Source organism: Aquarana catesbeiana, linkage group LG04 (genome assembly GCF_042186555.1).
Source record: "Aquarana catesbeiana isolate 2022-GZ linkage group LG04, ASM4218655v1, whole genome shotgun sequence".
NCBI lineage: Eukaryota > Metazoa > Chordata > Amphibia > Anura > Ranidae > Aquarana > Aquarana catesbeiana.
This window is the reverse complement of record NC_133327.1, coordinates 572,058,736-572,074,718: the sequence shown is the minus strand read 5'-3', so window position 1 is coordinate 572,074,718 and position 15,983 is coordinate 572,058,736. Positions and strand designations below refer to the sequence as shown.

Sequence of the window (15,983 nt, the reverse complement as noted above, 5' to 3'; positions counted from 1 at the left end):
TCAGGTTGGGAAGGCATCGGTTGTCAATGCTTTCTTGATTGACCTTTTTTTCTGCTCCTCTCCTTGACAGCTTTTCTTCTCCCTCTCCAGTCTCTATCACTCCTGCTCCGTAGGACATCACCACCTTCGCCCCCCCCCCCCCCCCCCTCCTCCAAGTGTCCTGTATTTTATCTCTGCCTGCTCAGGACTAAGGATGGGCTCAGATGTGTGCGCAACTCCACGTGCCCGCCAGGAAGCTGACACTCCGCAGCGCTAATCGAAGGTAGTGAAACATTTCCCGATCTGCGCAGCTGCGGATCGGGAAATGTCTCACTGCCTGTGATTCTCACTGCCTGTGATTAGCGCTGCAGAGTGTCAGCTTCTAGTGGGTGCGGGCACGTGAAGTTGCACACACGTCTGAGCCCATCCTTAGGACGATGTCGGAACCTATTCCTCCTGTACCCTTCCCTTCGAACTCTCTGCCGCACTGCCAAACTGAGTGCTGTTCTCTCCTCTCTCTCAGTTGACAGGTAAACACACTGTTAGGTTTGATATCGCTGTTAATTGCTGTGGAGGCAACTGTTCTGTCACATTCTATTTTTAGTAAGGGCCCATTCACAAGAGGTGCAAACATGTGTCTCCCATGCAGGGCTGTCTTTTACCAGCAAGGGGTACATAGGTGTTGTGCACATCCCCATGCCAAGTGCCCTATTCATTTCTACTGGGACATGAGGCTGCCTGGACACAGCCACTGTATTCTAATATAACATGTAGGTGCAGGTTCCAATCGAAGTGAATGAGACGCTGGCAGAGGGATGCACACGGTGCCCGTACATCCCTGTACTGATAGAGAGCCCTGCACAGGACACGCATGTCTGCACTGCATGTGAATGGGCCCTAAAGAACTCATACATGGAGAATTGGTGAGCTCCCCAGGCATAATAAAACAACAAGGATTTTACGCAGGAGCTATAAAAATGTTCATAGATGGAAATTCAACTGGTCCAGCAAGGACCAGATACGTTCTTGCTAAAGGTGAAGTCCATTTTTAATGATCAACTTCTCTCAAACCAGCAGAAATGTTTCTTTCTATCTGCAGCGCTGACATAGATGTCTCAGCGGAATGGATTCCCTCATCCACCTTAGTTGTGTTGATGGGGGGGGGGGGGGGGTCTGCTCAGTTTTGTTTGATCGGACATGGACTGAAAAAAACAAAACAAAACAAAAAAAATAGATCCATCTATGGGCAGCCTCCAGCTTACCATACACTACAATTGAATGTTCAATAGCTTTTGGATCTACCACCAACTATGTAGTACAAAGGCCTGCCTGATTGAATACTACTTAAATTAATTGTTTAGGTTTGTCCATATATTACAAAGTTTTGGCAAATCTAAAAGGAGATTGTGTATCGTGTATGCTCGCCTACAGCATAGTGTTCTTATGCATACAACTAACATTGACAAATGTTTTCCCTGTCATCTTTAGAACACCTATTTCCTGTCGCATTATGGCAGCATACACTTTGGGTTGTTACTCCGCCCCTCACAACCTGATAGGACCACATAGCTATAAGTTGTAAAGATGGCCCCCGCCCCAGTATTCTCTTATTTTTCCTCACCTGAGAAGGACTGAAGATGTCAGAAGCACCCCCTTACCGAACTCGCCCCAGCCAGGTTCTAGGCTCTCCTGGGTGGAAGTCCTTGCCTGTACAGCCGCTAGATGGAAGGAACCCCACTCTGGTGGTCTCAGGGGTATGTGCGGCTCCAGTATAAGCCTTAAATAGGCTTAGTTGTGCGCAGCGGTCTCCATCTGTCTTTTCCATTTTTGGTGCAGCTTGCTGGGCATTGTGGTTCTCCTCTGTCTCTCCCCTGTGTGCTCGGGTGTCTCAGCACTTCCGCGCATGCGCAGTAAGCGTTTTTAGGGCGCCCTGGCACGTTTGCCAGGTTCCAAGATGGCGCCGAGCGTGGCTCGGCGCTACTGCGCATGTGCGGGCGGTTCGTGACCCCGGCGGCCATGGCGGTTCATTTAAAAAGCTCAGAAATGTCATTCTCTGATGCCTCCGGTTTTCCTGAGCATATCTGACGCTGCTGTCAACTCTGCCTCACCTCACCTCCTTGGGGTAAGTGTTTCTCTCTCCCCCTGGTTCCTCTGTTTGTTTGCTTGCATGTTTATACCTGCCTGTATCCCTCCAGGGTATCACAGTTATCCTTTCTATGGAGACCGCTGCCCCAGCAGATCACCATCAGCCCAATAGGTAAGGGGGGGGGATGTTCATGGTAAGTAGTGAAGATTGAAAAAGAGAGCAGGATCGTACTAATGCGGCCTAATTGGTCAGCCCTACCAGGTCATCAAGATCGTCTAAGTCAAGGCGAAGAGAGGCCTCACGCAGGAGAAGCCGCTCCAGCCATAGGCGAAGCCGCTCACGCGGCAGAAGTCGCTCAGCCCACAGGGGAAGCCGTAGGAGGAACCGTTCCTACTCCAGGCATAGACATTCCCATTACAGAAGATCCCCTGCTCGTAGACGTCAGTCTCCTGCACATCCTCCCCGTCCGGCGATGAATGCTTGCTGGGTATGCGGGGCCACAGCTCTACCAGACAGGCTGGCCTGCTGCAGGTGTATGGATGAAGCCACCAGGGAGAAAGAGCTAGTCACTGTGGAACCTACCGGGGTCCCTGCTACGCATATCTCAACTCCAGATGTGGAGGCTACAGCCCTGAGCGCCTCACCATCCCATCCCAGTACATCTAGGGAACAAGAATTCCCGTCAGACGAGGAAGAACTGGAGGCGGCAGCAGGCTTTGATTTCTTGCTCATAGGGCCCTTTGCAAAATTGGTCAAGGAAGCGATTAACTGGGAGGAACCTGAGGAGGTACAGCAGAAACAAAGGAAGTATTTCCCAAATCTCAAGAAGGTACCTGAAGCCTTTCCATTTATAGAGGAACTGGATGAGCTTATTAAGGAAGAATGGCAGAATCCAGAGAAGAAAGTTAGTCTTTCTAACAGACTTACTAAGCTATATCCTCTAAAAGAGCCCAGGGTAGCTCCAGTGGTGGACGCCTCTTTGATGCGCCTAGCCAGGCATGTGATGCTTCCCATTGAAGACGCAGTGACGTTCAGGGATGTCCTGGACAGGAAGGTGGATACGGACCTTAAGAGGGCTTACGTTTTTGCAGGAGGCGCCTGCAGACCAGCAGTGGCACTGGCCGCAGTGGGGAAAGCTATTTCCGGTTGGTTGTTGAACACCGCGAAGCTCGTTGCTGAAGGCGCAGATCAGGACCAGATCGTTAAAGCCCTACAGGAACTCAGTCTCGCAGGAGACTTTGTGGCGGAAGCCTCTGTGGACACCATTAGGTCCGCTTCAAGGTCTATGCTAGCAACGGTAATGGCCAGGAGGGCGTTATGGCTTAAGCCCTGGTCGGCCGACCCGGCCTCAAAGTCCAACTGGTGCAGGATTCCATATGATGGAGTTAACCTCTTTGGTGCAAAGCTGGATACAGCAATATCCAAAGTGACAGGTAGGAAGTCTGGTCTTATCCCCTCAGACAGAAGACCAAAACAACAGAGCGCCTCCATTCAAGCGCAATCTCCCGGAGAGATACAGGGATGCAAAGTCCTATAGGCCTGGGAAGGAGTACAGGAGAACTTGGAAGAACCCTCAGATGTCCTTCCTCAAATTCCAGAAAACCAAAACTCCTGCTTCCAATGAACAGAAACCTTTTTGAAGGTACGTCCGCCCAACCAGCAGTAGTGGGTGCCAGGCTCACCAGATTCGGGTTGGTTTGGGCAGAATTGATAAAAGACCCATGGACAGTATCCACTATCCGGGTCGGACACAGGTGGTCGTTCAAGAACCGCCCCCCAAAGGGTCACTTCTGCGCAACCAAGCTTCCTCCTTCCAGGGAGAAAAGGCTGTCCTTGGTCCAGTACATCCAGGATCTGTTAAGGAAACAGACAATAGTGGAGGTCGCACCATCCCAAAGAGGTCAGGGTTTCTATTCCCCACTCTTTCTAGTATGAAAAAAGTCAGGGGACTTTCGTCCTGTCCTGGACCTAAAGAAACTCAATCCGGGTAGAAACATTCAGGATGGAAAGCCTCCAATCGATCCTTCAAGCGATAAATCGGGGAGACTGGATGCTCTCGATCGATCTGCAAGACGCATACTTGCATATCCCGATCCACTCAGAGTTCCAGAGATTCCTCCGCTTCACGATAAACAGCTGGAACTTCCAATTTCGAAGTCTTCCGTTCGGGATCTCCACCGCACCCAGGACATTCACGAAGGTCCTATTGCCCGTGATAGCCCACTTGAGAGAGAGGGGATTGAGAGTCCACCATTACCTGGATGACATCCTGCTTCTCTCAAACAACGAGTCTCATCCAGCATCGGGAAATCCTGGTCTCCACTTTACAGTCTCTAGGGTGGCTGATAAACTGGAAGAAAAGCAGTATCCACCCCACTCAGAGGATGGTCTTTCTAGGGGCCGAGCTGGACACGAGAGAGAACACGGTGGAACTTCCAGAGGAGAAGATTCCTCCCCTGATTCAGAAAGCGAAGAAGGCCATCTCGGCCAAGAGACTACCAGCCAGAACATGCCTCAGTATGCTGGGCTCCTTGGCATCCACCATTCCGATGGTTCAGTGGGCGCAATGGAACTCGAGGCCTTTCCAGATTTCCTTCCTGCGCCAGTGGAACGGTGTTTCGATGTCTTAGTCAATTCACATCCCTCAAGAGGTGAAGCAATCATTGCTGTGGTGGACACGGCCTCGCAACCTGGGAAGGTGCAAGCACATAATCACCCCTTACCAGGAGACGGTGACCTCAGATGCCAGTCTGCAGGGGTGGGGAGCCCACCATCAGCACTTTGCGGCCCAAGGCCGCTGGCCATTCAGGGCACAGGACGCAGTGTCAAATGTGTTAAAAATGAGAGCAGCACTCCTGTCCTTCGGCTCGCTTTTGAGAGGGAAACATGTTCTTCTAAGAATGGACAACAAGGTTGCGGTTGCCTATATCAACAGGCAGGGGGGCATCAGAAGCAGGTCCATGATGCAGGAGGTCCGTCCTGTTCTAGAGTGGGGACAACTGAACCTGTTAAGCTTAAGGGCAGTCTATGTTCCGGGAGTCCAGAATGTGTTGGCCGACTCGATGAGCAGGAATTTCACCTCCAACCACGAGTGGTCTCTGAACCCACAGGCCTACGCCCTCATATCCCGGACCTGGGGTCCTCCAGAGATAGACCTGGCGGCAACCCCAGAGAATGCGAAATGTCGGAGATTTCTATCAAGAATACCATTCCCTTCGGCAGAGGGGACGGATTGTCTCCTGCACCCCTGGAATTTCCATCTAGGATACATCTTCCCTCCAACTCCACTCATAACGAGGTTTCTCCTGAGACTCAAGGAGTCATCGGCACTGGTGGTGGCAGTAATTCCCTTCTGGCCGAGGAGGCCATGGTTTACCACTCTGATGCAGCTGAATACGGCAGATCCCCTGCCCCTTCTGTTGTCGCCAGACCTACTCTCCCAGGGTCATCTTCTTCACCCGAACCCAGAGAAGCTACATTTGATGGCCTGGAGACCTGAAAGGGCTAGGTACCTAGAGCAAGGATGCTCCCAGAGAGTAGTGGATACCCTACTCCAGGCCAGGAGGCCTACCACGAATATTACTTACAGGCGAGTCTGGGAGAAGTTTACCGCCTTCGCTCAATAGCAAGGTTGGGACTCATCCTCACCATCGGTGTCACAGGTCCTGGAGTTCCTTCAACTAGGCCTAGAGAAGGGTCTTTGATCAAGTACCCTAAAGGTCCAAGTCTCGGCCCTGTCCGCCTTGACAGGAGTCAGATGGGCACAAGATCCCCTTGTGGTTCAGTTCCAACGGGCCTATCTAAAGCTGAGACCGCCTAGGAAACCTTCCTTCCCAGTCTGGGACCTCTCAGTTGTACTGGAAGCTCGATCTAAGGAACCCTTCTTTCCGAATGAGAACATATCCTTATGGGATCTGACGCTAAAACTCTCATTCCTGATAGCCATAACATTGGCTAAGCGGGTGTCGGAGATGCAAGCCTTAATGGTCAGTGATCCATATCTGGTGGTATTGCCAGACAGATTAGTCTTAAAACCTTCAGATCGGTTCATACCCAAGGTATCCTCATCCTTTCACTTCAACCAAGAGATTAACCTTCCGGCACTCACCACGGAACAGGGCGATCCTCACCCACTGGACGTCAAGGGTAATGTCCTGGAGTATCTCTCAGCTACCAGATCCATCAGGAAAATGGAGTCTCCTAATCATTCCGCATGGATTCAGGAGAGGTCAAGCGGCATTCTCACGCACTATTGCGTCATGGCTGGTGAAGGCCATCAAAAAGGCCTATTTACTGAGTAGTCATCAAGTACCTGAGGGCTTAAGGGCACACTCCACCAGGGCAGTGGCAACCTCCTGGGCGGCATATTGTAGGGTCTCGGCGGAGACAATTTGCAGAGCGGCTACCTGGTCTTCCAGGAACACCTTTATGTCCCATTACAAGGTGGATTCCGCCTGCTTATCCACAGTGGATTTCGGAAGATCTGTTATCCAGGCCAATTCTTCTATTTTTTGTTAATAAACTTAGTTTGAATTCCCTCCCAGTCTTTGCGAGTTACTCCCCAAAGTGTATGCTGCCATGATGAGACAGGAAAACGGAAAATTGTATACTCGCCTTTCCGTAATTTTCCTTTCCTGTCGTATCTTCATGGCAGCATACAATCTCTCACCCGTCTAAGGTGATATATATACGGAGAATACTGGGGTGGGGGCCATCTTTACAACTTATAGCTATGTGGTCCTATCAGGTTGTGAGGGGCGGAGTCACAACCCAAAGTGTGCTGCCATGAAGATACGACAGGAAAGGAAAATTACGGAAAGGTGAGTATACAATTTTCCGTTATATCTTTAACACCCTGACACATTTTGCCTATGCTGGGTACACACTAGGGTTGCACCAATACCTGTTTGGCAATTACGAGTATCGATACTTGTGCTCAAGTACTCGCTGATACCAGTTACTGAAACCTTTGTGGTGAGGTTTGGGCTTATATCACACTGCAAAGTATCTCATGTGATTTGAACAGGAATGCGGTGTGATTCCTGTCCAAAGCACATGCGGTTTCCAGCACCAGCCTGGGTTTACACAGGAGTGAAGTCACTAGAACAAAGCTGGGTTCATACAGGATTGGCGTGGGAAACTGCATGTGATTCTGACAGGTATTGCACTGTATTCCTGTTCAAATTGCATGCAATTCTTTACAGTGCAATTTGAGCCCATTCATTTTGTATGAGCTCAAATTTTACTGTAAAATATTGGTTTTAGGTATCAGAGCATTTACATGAGTACAAGTACTTGTGCAAATGCTTAGTACCAGCACTGATCCTGGTATCAGTGCAACCCTAGTACACGTGTAGCCATGGCGTTGCAGCTAGTAACAAACAATCCACCAAATCACCCCACTGCCAGACTTCATATATCCTTTCCAGAGACAATGAACAAACTTTTGCGAGCTTTGTTTTTGTTGTTTTATTGGGGGGTACAACTTAGATAGGAATATGGGATGCCCATAGTATCAGTCTTTGCCATCATATTTAAAGATTTAATTCACTTTGCTAAAGTTAGAGCCAGAAGCTAGAATGTGCATAGTTCATTTGAAATGAATATCCACCTGCATCTCCATGCAGACTGTTGCTCCTCCTGCGGCTCAACCTCCGCAGACTATTCCATCTAAGAGTTCCCTACCATCCGACCGCATGGTGGCAGAGACATCACTAATGACTGTGTAAAGGCAATGTTCTTAGATCTCTTCCCCTCCTGCACATAACTTGAAGTTACTACTTGAAATAGGACACATCCTCTTCTATTGAATAGTAGGGGCCCACTCTGAATAAGCCTCCCTACTGTGGTTCTGGTTGTTCGCTGCCACTAGGCCTGAGGCCCTCAGAACCTCTCCCCGGAGGCCTAGTGGGTTAAAAGCATATCTTCTAAGGGAAATGGACTACTGTTCCCAGCCAGCCCAACTTGCAAATCATGAGCCCGCAGGCCACATCGACTTGACACAGATCCCCAGTCTCTTTTCTGCTTCAGGACTCCCCATCATCCACCGTGTGTATTGATGAAGACTCCACTAGTGAACGTGTACTAGCAGAGTTCCCTCACAGACTCCTTGGCACTTCCAGCCCCACTGTGGTAACACTCCGACCTTCCAACAGCCCTGAGTCCTTGAGGAAGTACTTTGACTGAACCATGCGTACCGCCAGTTTCACCTGCCCTTCTGCTCCAGGAGTTCCCTGCCATCCGACCGTGTGGTGGCAGAGACATTGCCAGTGACCGTGCTCGAGGCAATGTTCCCCCACAGCTCTCCCCGGGCCTCTCCTGCGATCGGCGAACCCCCCCCAGATGGGGATGGCCTCCTGCAACTGACTGACATGCCATTCCTTACTTCACCCAGCTGACTTCTCTCCCCTGTGGAGAATCACCTCAGCATATATATGAGGCCTGCCCCCTGCCAATACCGAATGGGGATTGGTCAGGGCTCACACATAAGCTGCCTGCCACTCCAGTTCCAGGCCCAGCCCCCTTTCCAGAACCTTCTCTCTAGAAAACAGGGGGAGGCGCCTCAGAGTTGGAGCACAGGTGGTAACGCCCACAGCTACACTGACCACTCCCAGACCCCCAGATCAAAACAGACAGGCCTAGCATGCAGCATAAGCCTGACTAAATTTACTTGTGCTGGAATAACCTAGTAAAAATACCTTACTAGCACCTACCTACTGGTAGAGGGTGTTACACACGCTATAATTTTTTTTTTTCCAGCAGGCTGAACAGATCCCTGCATTCACTCAAACAAGGTAGATGGAGGAATCCCACCTCTGTGCTATTGTACTCTGACAGCAGGACTCCTCCACTGTCAGAATTCAATGATCAACGATGCAGATTGAAGGAGGTTTTCAAGCAGGACCAAGATCAGCTTCAGCTAGTTCTAGAGCACCATTTACAAACGTCAGAAATCGCTCCTGGTCAGCCAAGTTACTCATTATTGGCTGCGAACCAAGCCGTCATCGTGTACTTTGGTCATCACAATGATCACAAATGTAAATAGTAATACTGGTGCACTCCACAACCATCACATATGTTTTTGTGTGCTGCAAATGCTTCTACTAGCTCTGCCGCCTGATCTGCGCAGGGTGGGGGGAGCGCATTTTGGCATCCTCGCCCTGGGCACTGAAACGCCTTGTCCCGCCACTGTCTGTAAGAGGGTCATTCTTCCCACTGATCATCACACTAATGCAGCTTTTCTCAACCAGGGTGCCGCCAGAGGTCCTCAGGTATGCCGCAGGATCAGGGGAGAGAAGGGCTGTCAGATGAGCCCGATCCCCCTGCTGAACTGTACATTGGCACTGTAAAAGTAAAGGGAAGGGGAGTGTGCTGTGCTCCCCCGCCCCCAACCACAGTGCAGTACCCGGCTGTATGAAGGAATAGTATTATACTAGACCTTTTAAAAGGGCTTTATACGTGTGTGTGTGTGTTTTACTTTTAATCCTGACCCCCCCCCCCCCCCCCCCCCCCCCTCTCCCTATTCCTGTACTGTCAGAACTGCTTGTGTGTGTGTGTGTGTGTGTGTGTGTGTGTGTGTGTGTGTGTGGTGTTTTTTTTTTTTTTTTTTTTTTTTTTTTTTATTTATTTATTTTTTTTTTGGGCTTGTTTGTGATGGCAGCAAGGATTGCTGCTCCTCTGAAAAGCAATCCATGCTCAGATCGCTTTTGAGAGGCATTTGGCAGGTGGTAAAGAGACCATATGTTGCCTCCTCGCCACTTGTTTTAAGCCTGTAAATGCAGCATCCACAATCCAGTGCATCCAAGGCACACAGTTGCGGGTTGGTTGCAGTGCAACCCCATTAACCATGGGTATACCTCCAGCTGCAGCCACAGCATGTGTACACCCCCAGCTGCTGCCTCTGCAGCTAAAGGGGGAGCAGTTGGGGAGGGGGGTGGTATAAACAGCTCAACTATGTAGTTTTATCGCCCCGCCCAACCTGACATGTGAACAAGCCCTTGGTTCACATTTGTGTGGATGCATGCTGCGTGTTGGGCAGCCCATTCATTTCAATGGGCTTCCCTACCCGCAGAAATGCAGGGAAAGAAGTCCCCGACCCTTAAAAAAAAAAAATGAAAAATGTGTGGGGTACTGTTAAGAATTAATGGCACCCCAAAAGAGCAGAGCATTTGTCTGTGTCAGGCACGAGCACGATTTTGCGCATGTTCCACGACACAGTAACGTGAACCAAGCCTTGGACAGGGGTGCCTCAAGACTGAAAATTACTTTTCAATGGCACCCCGACTGGAAAAAGGTTGAGAAACACTGCACTAATGTATGAAGAGTTGTAGAAATAGTATTTTTTAGCAGGGGTTCCATGAGACCAGAAAGTTACTTCAAGGGTTTCTCTATGCTGAAAAGGTTGAGAGAGCCTGCACTACAGCAACATCAGACATCTCAATCTCCCAGAAGGTGCGGGAGACTCCCGCAATTTTGCGGCTGCTCCTGCACACCCGCAAGCACCTCCCAATCTCCTGGGAATGATCGGTGCGGCGGGGATCAGCTGTGATCACCGATCTCCTTTTGTATAGATTTTTAGCTGACAGCTGCTTCTCCTTCTCTCCCTCCCGAGGCTGACTGCTAAAAAGCTATACAGGGAGATCGGTGATCACAGCTGTCCCTCCAGCTGCACCGATCATCCCCAGCTGCTCTGTGTGCTCCTCCCCCCGGCCCCCTCCATGTCCTTCTCCTCCCCTCGGCCCCCTCCATGTCCTTCTCTGGGCCCGTTCTTCTCCGCCCCCCTCCATGTCCTTCTCCGACCCCCTTCTCCTCCGGCCCCCTCCATGTCCTTCTCCGCCCCCCCTTGTCCCCCGCAGCCGGCTCCCCTCCTCTCCTGCCGGCTGTGGGGGGGAACTAGTTGATGGACACAGTGAGCAAGATCGCTCCCGTGTCCTGTGATAAATAAGCAGAGCAAAGTGTGTTTGCTCTGCTCGGTTTATGAATGGACAGGAGCCTCTCCTGTTCATTCATCTTTAGCGCTGAGAAAGGGACTGGGGAATGTGTCCTCAGTCCCTTTGTCTTAGACCCCTGACATCTCACCAAAGCCCCCCAAAAAATATTTTTAAAAAAATTAAAAGTGTAAAAAAATAAAATTAAAAAAACTACTGACACCACTCTCCCCTGCCCTACCAACACTGTCCACTGCCCCAACTCCCTCCCCACAAAAAGCATTGTGGGGAAAAAAAATTTAAAAACAAATCAAATTAAATTGTAAAAGAAAATCCATTATTTAAAAAAAACAAAAAACAAAAAAAAAACAACCTAACACCGTCCACATACCACCCACCCCCTTCCCCAGAAGCACTGAGAACAAATATTGAAAAAGTGATTTTTAATATTTTGCCGTGGGGGGGGTTTGCGGGCGTGAAGCGCCACCTCCCTGAAATGAGTTTCTGCAGGTTGGGATGTCTGCAACATCACAATGAGCAACTGAGCTATGTGGCAGCTAGGCTGTGCCCTCTACATGCATTGACTGGACCATAGCTTTTACTGGTGAAGTGGTGTGTGTACACACACACACACACACACACACACACACACACACACACACACACACACACACACACACACACACACACACACACACACACACGTGTTTATTTACTAAAGGCAAATCCACTGTGCACTAGAAGTGCACTTGAATATGCAGTCGCTGTAGATCTGCGGAGGACATGTGTTTGGATGATAGAAATCAGCAGAGCTTCCCCTCAATTTAGCACTACAGTGACTGCACTTCCAAGTGCACAGTGGATTTGCCTTTAGTAAACAATCCCCCTTGTGTAAAGGTATGCAAAACATGTGTATATAAAAATAGCTAGTACCAATAACACCTCTACCCTGACGTGCATATTCATCATATCTGCCAGTCATCTGGTTCCTCCTTACATGTGGACTATTACCCCTTTTTATGACTTTACATTCGTTCCAAATGTGAGTATTCCTCATTCTACACTGTGTTTGTTTGTTTCTGCCCTTTTTCTCTTTCTTCTTTTCTGGTCTTCCCCCCCCCTTTCCTCCCCCTTCCTTTCCTTCCCTCCCTTTTTTTTCTTTCCTCCTCTTTCTCCCCCTCTCCCCCCCCCCTTTTTTTTTTTTTCTTTTTCTTTTTCTTTTTCTTTGGGTTGTCCCCCTTTTTGTTCCTCACGTTTCCTTTCTCTTTTCCCTACTTTCTCCTTTTTGTCCCTTGCCTATTTTTTCTTTTTTCTCCCTTTTTTTTTTTTTTTTTCCACACGTTGAGGTTTCTTCAATTTCATTTAGTCTACAAACTTTTTTTACCGTATTATTTTTTAAGTATCATCCAAAATTATGTTGTGCACACCCCCATAGCAGCCTTTCAGCACCGCTTGGGTCTTGACGCCCACTGCTGCCCTTTCTGAACCAGTACACATTCTCTTTTTTTGTACAGTATATGTGGCGTCACTATAGACGCCTGTTTTCTTTATATAGATGTATATACTAATCATGAAATTGTAATGTTATGTACTCTGATAGCTACAACATACATTGTCATCGCTCTTGAAGAAGCGTGGCCTACACGCGAAACATGTCGAGCATCGAACAATCATGACATGAGCTGATTACGGATTTGCTATCTAACCACCTCTTCGGACTGACCTACATTTGGAGTGACCACCCAGTTGTCCGAATAATGATATACTCTAGATGGTGTTGTATAGCAATTGTCTGAATATATACATATGTTGTGTTTTTAATATTGTTTCTTTTTTCTGCTACGTATTTTTCTAAATTAATAAAATTAGATTTTATATAATTAGTTGTTTTGAAGTTGTGCCTATAAAGTCCAAAAGTCCCCCCCCTTCTTTTTGGTTTTTGCATACGAATTTGTTAGGACGCGGCACAGTGCTATTTTTCGTGTATCCATGGTGCCACTCCGTGTGACGATACACTTCTATTCTTTCAATAAACATGTGTATGCGTACCTCTTCAACATCGTGCCTTGAACAAACTAACTAATGGGGCGCACATGGGAAGTTCACCCATCGGCAAGTGCCCCATAATGCACTACGAGATTGCAGTGCATTGATGGCTGTTGATTGGCCAAAGCATGCACCTGCTCTGTATGCTTCGGCCAATCATGGCTCAGGCCCCACACTATATAAGGCTGCTTACACAGAGGCCGTGTATATGAATGGAGATTAGGCAGGGTAGTTTGTGTAGTGTGCAGTCAGTCAGTGTAGAATATATAACACGGTGTAGTGTAAAGAATACAGTGCAGAGTATAAAAATGGCATGTGCCCCCCCCCAAAAAAAAAAAAAAAAAATCCATACCAGGCCCTTTTGGGTCTGGTATAGATTTTAAGGGGAACTCCATGCCAAAATGTGTGTAAAAAAGAAAATGGCATGGGTCCCCCCAAAATCCATACTAGACCCTCCAGGAAAGAGGGGGGGGGGGACTAGCAAGCGCCCCCCCCCCCCCCTCCTGAACCATACCAGGCCGCTTGTCCTCAACATGGGGAGGGTGCTTTGGGGTGCCCCCCAAAGCACCTTGCCCCCATGTTGATGGGGGATAAGGGCCTCTTCCTGACAACCCTAGGCTGTGTATGTTGGGGGCTTATCGGAATCTGGAAGACCCCTTTAACAAGGGGGGGGGGGCCCCCAGATCTTGCCCCTCCCCCATGTGAATGGGTATCGGGTACATCGTGCCCCTACCCATTCACCAAAAAAGTAAAAACTACAAGAGACAGTTTTTGACAAATCCTTTAAGAAAAGAGGAAAAAGTGTCCTGCGATGTAAATCCACCGTCAATCACGCCGCCCGACAGACTAGGAAAAATGGAGAACGCTCCACCTCCATTGGAGGCTACCCACTGTATACGCTCTCTTTGCTTTGACAGCTTTTATATAGGCAAGGGCGGGGCTGCCCCCTTCTGATGTCCCCGCCCTCTTTTCCTGACCTGCCAGGCTGCATGGTCGGATAAGGGTCTGGTATAGATTTGGGAGGGGGGGGGGGGGCCTACACTTTTTTTGGATCACGAACTTATGGATTCATTGTTTTCATATATGAATTATTTATGAGTTCTCTTATTTGTTTTTTTCACATAATGAGTCACTATTCATTATTACCACTTATATCTTCCATCTTATATTCATGTTTAGCGCTGCACTGTTTATATCTATATTTCTTTTGCACAAGTTGTCACTTGTAGTGCTGGCTGCTTCTGTACTAGTTAATTTTTTTCACATTTAGAACACTAAGCACATTTAAATACTATTTACTCACTAGAACTTCTTGCCTGTTGCGAACAGAACCGGGGGGGGGGGGGTGTTCGGCCCATCCCTATTTACAACCACTTTAGTGGTTTTGGGATCTGTAATCTCTGTAAGACTGTCTAGGCTGCCTAGCTTTATGGGTTTTGATTTATCTTGAAGTAGTTTTTTTGGTATGGGTTTTATGGGCACAATTAACACTCAAGGACCAATTTTTCCACACCTGTTTGACAGGAGCATATCATTTCAATTTTTTTTTTTTTTTTTTTTTACAGCAAGGCCAATTCTTTCTATCATTAAGCGTACCTCTATAGGGTTATGCTGTGAAGGCACCACCAACACCCAAAGACCAGTTTTTTCGCAACTGTTACTTCTATCCAAAGTCAGCAAAAGAGGGGCCAGGCTTTATCTTAACTTTTTTTTTTTTTTTTTTTTTTTTTTTTTTTTATAATTACCAGTTTTGCTGCAGCAGGTTCTACAGTATACACGGAACAGAGGCACCACTTACAGGTAGACTAAGGGGACCCCCCCAGGCACTATATTTAAAGTAATTTTTCAAAAAAGGTGAACTGCGAGCGCAATTCACTGTGCTCGCAGTCCACCCAGGTGTTTTAGCAAAGCATATATTCATTTGCTTTGCTAACACAGAACCGCCTCTCAGCCAATCGGGAGGCGCAGATGTAATATCAGTCACCTGATTGGCTGAAGGCAGAGGCGATCCCATTGGCCGCCTAGCAGAACAGGAAGAAGATGTGCACGGAGGACACAGGAGCCATCGCTGCGTTACCAGTCCCACAGCTCACCACATGACCCACCACCACGATGGGGTAAGTGCTGGGCAGACGGTGAGCGGGTGGGAAGGGGCACAGTTGGCTGCATTTGCTGGGCATAGCAACTGCATATTATGGGCACCGAAGCTGCATTTGCTGGGCACAGTGGCTGCAATTGATTTTACTTCAGCATTTTTCAGTTCATTTGCGCCCTCCAAAATTTTTGAGCACCAGCCACCACTGTACAAGACTCAGGTAAGTATATAGTGGGGTATGGGGAAAAACTAGTGGAAGGTTTTTCACCTTAATGCAGGTTCTGCATTAAAACAACCCTTCTGTCTTTAGAACCACCTTAAATTAAAGGGGTTGTAAAGGTAATTTTTTTTTTTTTTTTTTTTTAAATAACTAACATGTCATACTTACCTTCACTGTGCAGCTCGTTCTGCACAGAGTGGCCCCGAACCTGCTCTTCTGGGGTCCCTCGGCGGATGTTTCAGCTCCTCCCCGCAAGAAATAACCACCTTTTAATGCGAGCTCCCTCGCATGGTGGTTAGTTGTTGCGGGCGCGCTCCCGTGATACAGCCGGCGGCTATAGCCGCTCGCTGTATCACTCGGCCCCGCCCCTCGGCGTGCCGCGTCATCGGATGTGATTGACAGCAGCGCGAGCCAATGGCTGCGCTGCTTTCAATCCATCCATTGCAGCCAATCAGCGACCAGGCTGAGCTGCAATAGAGATGACGAGAACGAGCAGCGGAGATTCGAGGCGTCAGGTAAGTAAAACGGGGGGGCTGGGGGCGGCGGTATTGTCAAAAGTTTTTTCACCTTAATGCATATAATGCATTAAGGTGAAAAAATTTTTACCTTTACAACCCCTTTTAAACTTGG

General features: G+C 48.5%; 1 protein-coding gene across 2 annotated transcripts in view; it reads left to right on the top strand.

The window, feature by feature from the left end:
- The window catches only part of LOC141140660 (myelin and lymphocyte protein-like), a 398,217-nt gene that overhangs the window by 22,912 nt on the left and 359,322 nt on the right, over positions 1–15,983 (top strand). The gene's annotated exons all lie outside the window — the stretch shown is intronic.